Source organism: Aotus nancymaae, unplaced genomic scaffold, assembly GCF_030222135.1.
Source record: "Aotus nancymaae isolate 86718 unplaced genomic scaffold, 86718_ANA_hifiasm-v0.15.2.pri h1tg000022l_1, whole genome shotgun sequence".
In the NCBI taxonomy this organism is placed as follows: domain Eukaryota; kingdom Metazoa; phylum Chordata; class Mammalia; order Primates; family Aotidae; genus Aotus; species Aotus nancymaae.
In genome coordinates this window covers 21,613,467-21,617,851 of record NW_026988435.1, presented here as the reverse complement: position 1 = coordinate 21,617,851, position 4,385 = coordinate 21,613,467, and positions in this window count along the sequence as shown.

Sequence of the window (4,385 nt, the reverse complement as noted above, 5' to 3'; positions counted from 1 at the left end):
GCCTAACTTTTTATAAAGTTTTCCTTGAAGCCTCAACCAGAGGCTTCCATCAGTTTTATTGTTGGCCAGAATGGGGCCGCATAGGTATCTTTATTTGCACTGGAGGCTACCGAAGCAAGGTTTTTAGCTTGATACATTTCTATTTAATTGACACATCTATTAAGTAAGAAAAGGGAGTTGGGCATGGTGGCTCACACCTGTAATGCCAGCACTTTGGGAAGCTGAAGCAGGTGGATCACCTGAGGTCAGGATCACCAGCCTGGTCAACATGGCAAAACCCTGTCTCTGTCAAAAATATACAAATTAGCCAGGTGTGGTGGCGGGAATCTGTAATTCCAGCTACTCGAGAATCGCTTGAACCCAGGAGGTGTAGGATGCAGTGAACCGACATCGTGCCATTGCACTCCAGCCTGGGTAACATAGCAAGACTGGGGGGGGGGGGGGGGGAAGAAAGAAAGAAAAAGAAAGAAAGAAAGGGAAGTGGATATTGGAAAGACATCAGACAGTGTGTATGTTATAGCTAGTGACTATCATAAACAAGATCTGCCATCCTAACACAACCTTCACCCATTCTTCAAATCACACACACATGCATGCCACTTTGTTCTGCTCACTTACATTCAGCTTCTATAAATATCCTCAGTAGATTCATTTCATGAAAAGATAAACATATTTTTGAGGAATATAACAATATAGGTGTTATTTACTCAAGTTTTTATGTCTCTAAAGTACTGAGAAATTCTGAGACTTCAATAATTTATTTAGTTAGGATTGAAATGAAATGAGTTTCTGAATGTCCTAACTAGCTTTACAGCCTTTTCCTAGAATTGATTAAAGGTCAATGTTCAATTGAACATATCTGAATCAATAAACATTTGTTGAGCATCAACAATCTGCCAGGTCTGTGCAAAAGTTACCAAGAAGAATAAGACTAAATGTCTCCCTTCAGGAGTACCTGGTACAAAAAACAGGTATGTGAATACATAATTACAATAGAGGACATATGGACACAAGTTAGAGGATGGCGCAGTGGAAGAATACTTAATTCTACAGGGAGAAGACGGCAAGAAAAGCTCCAAAGGCATGATATCTAAGTTGAGTTAGTCCCCATGTTTGTTGATTCTCATTCTAGTGCATTTTCCACAATCTACAAATGAAAATTAAAACGTGGCAATAAGAAATGTACTTATAATATTTTAAAACGTATTTTTGAATAAGAATACAACCTAAAGTATGGGTCTGAATTTTAATGAAATATCTGGACTACTGCTTTAGCTTACCCAGAATGCATTCTGTTATTTTCACAGTTTATTATAACTTCGTAAAAATAGAACATCTCACAATATGCTTTTGCCTACTGAAAAGCAAACAGCAATGTATCTAATAATCCAAGAAATTGTTGTTCACAAAATATGCTAGACATTTTCATGATGATCTTCAGAAACATTTAAATTCTTATTTATTTCCATACTAATTATTTGAGAATAAGAGAGATTAAATATTTTAAATTATCTCTACCACATGATCATGGTCTAAACTATAATTTCTTGATGATCAAGCTACACATTCTTGAAGGTATATATACCCATTTCAGATTTTTGTGGGGTGGAATTTCATGGCAGTCCTTAATGATTGTGAATTAGGATGTTTCCTTATTCAATGACTCATTATTTTCATCACCATCTTTAACTCAAGACACCTTTCCCTTCTCCAAAACTCAATTCTTTTCGCCCAGAAAAATATACCAAAGTGCTCTCAAATATTTCATTCCCTTAATTCTCACAATATCCCCCAAAATGAGCCATTTTATGTGGGTTTCGTGAACCCATGACATTTGCCTAAAGTTACAGATCTTGGTTTCCCCACCTTAACTCCAGTTTTCTTTCTAATACTTCGCACAAGTCTTCACCAGGTCAGCAGTAGGGAGGGAGCTATACAGTATGGTTCACAATTCCAGTCAGTTTTAACAACAGGTATTTTCTGTTACTTCACCTAAAAAGTAAGCAGTTCTACTAGGTATTCTCTAAAGTGATTTGGAGCTCAAACAATCTTCTACTCCATAAGCCTGCATTAGCTAACCTTCCTTCTTCAACCAGGTTCCTCAGAAGTTCCTAATATTTTAAGTATAGTATGCATTTTAATAATCCAGGACTCTTTATTAAGCACCTACCTAGCTTTCCAGCACTCTACTAAGTAAAAGGCAGACGAGAAAACTTTCAGTTTCTGCCTTCTAGAATGATTATAGTTTATTTCACTGTTAACATAAGCATCATAATGGCAGGGACTTAAGTAACCCCTTGTTTTTAATTCCTAGAATGGTACCTAACACTTAATGTTTTTTCAATAAGCAAATGCAATATGAAAGTGAATTTTCAAGACCAGACAGTATATGATGGGTACAATTGGGAAGAAGCCAATGTAGTCAGTATGTTATAGAGTGTAAAATTCTACACCCAGGCACCCAAATATTACACAAACAGGGATTGGGAACATCACTGGAACAACTAATAATTCCTAGCAGGCATTTGTAGCCATAGTGGAGAAAAGCCACTGGACTTTTCTCTGGACTGCTGTATAGCAAGAATTTTAACATAAATTTTTAGTTATTTAAAAACTTTAGAACATTTTTTTACAAACAATAATATGTGCCCACAGGCATGAAAGTAACAACATCTGAGACTGATCCATTTATAAACTTGACGATAACATCTGAGTAAGTGGAGTTAGAAGAGAATTAGGCCCTCAGACAAGGAAAATAAGAACTTGTAGTTGAACGAAAAGAAACTAGATTAAAAATAACAGAGACTATTAGCTAAAATCGGTGCAAGTTTCTGGGCTTGCGTTAATGTGAACTAAACTAAATCTGATAGTATATCAATTAAAGTTATGCTAAGTTTGAGTATATACTGCAAGTTTTATTAGAACTGTTCATTATTTCCATTTACCAGTATAGTTTTAATCATTCTCAACCAATTCTCTCTGTCTTCAAAATATGAGCTTTTATGTTTGTTTATAGAGACAGGATTTTAGTTTAGACAAACTTTGCCTGGCTATTACGTGTGGGCATCTTTTTTAGGATGTTGCCTCAAAAGCTATAGCATTAACTAAAATTTACTGAGCATTTTCCTTATGTCAGGCAGAAAAAGAAATTGAGGCACAGAGGGTTTGCCTAATGCCACATAATCAGCAAATGGTGGGTTAATAATTTTGAATTAGGATGTTTCCTTTTCATTCAATGACATTATTTTCATCACCACCTTTAACTCAAGACATCTTCCCCAAAATTCAATTCTTTTCTGCCTAGAAAAATGTACAAAAGTGCAGGAAGTCTGACTTCAGAGCTAATGCTCTGAATGATTAAACAGTATCCATCTTGGTCTACTGCTTATGATGCAAATATAGTCAAAGTTCAATTTATACAAATGTGTTTTGCCTTTGTGATGAAATTTTTATGACATGAGTTTAATTCTAGAATGATATCCCCTTGCTATGTTATATGAACTATTTTGTATCTCACAATGGCATCAGTTGCATGTCTAGGAAATATGATTTAAATACTAGTCTGAAATCAACAAGAAGGTAAATCTAAGAGGCTAGAGGGAGAACAAGTATATATGATAATTTTAAAACTTTACCCTGAAGAAGACATAATGGCAGTTGAAATAATAAAAATCAAGTTGTCTTGATTTTCTGATTTTCCAGGAAAACTTTCAAGAAAAGTGAGAACCTAACAATAGATATTCACACAAAGTGGGCATGAAATTGCAAAACTAAAAACCCAGTTAAATAGGATGAGTTCCCGAAAGAAGTAAAAACTCTAGTGAAATAGCAATTAAAAAGGCATGAAGTAAGTATATTGGGGTAATGAGAGAAGGTTTTAGGAAGTCCTCAACCAAGATATTCTCCAAGCTTTGACTTTTCTTGTCAATGGTATGAAAACTTTATCATGCAAGAGAATCACCTTGTTAAAATACATTCTTTGCTGGCCATCATCCCCAGATTTTCTGATTCAGTGGGTTTGAGGTTTGGCCCAAGACTTTACATCTGTAACAATTTCCCAGGTGACAATACTGCTGGTCCAGGGACCACACTTTGAAAATCACTGCTTTACAGTAATTGTTCTCAATACATATACAACCATCAGAAGGAATATGCTCTAAAATGTCTACATTGTCAAGATTATGCCTTTATAATTAGTAACAAAGTATATGCTAGAGAGAAAGGCTGGAGTTACTAAATCCACCTGAACAATTGGAGAAAAAAAGAAAAAAAAAATCTACCCAAAAGCATGATCAACTCTAGGAGCAAAAAGCAATCTGTTTGTTGAGGACTGCTCAACCAACATAATAAAACCAGACTACAGACTCTGGCCACCCTGTTTCCTC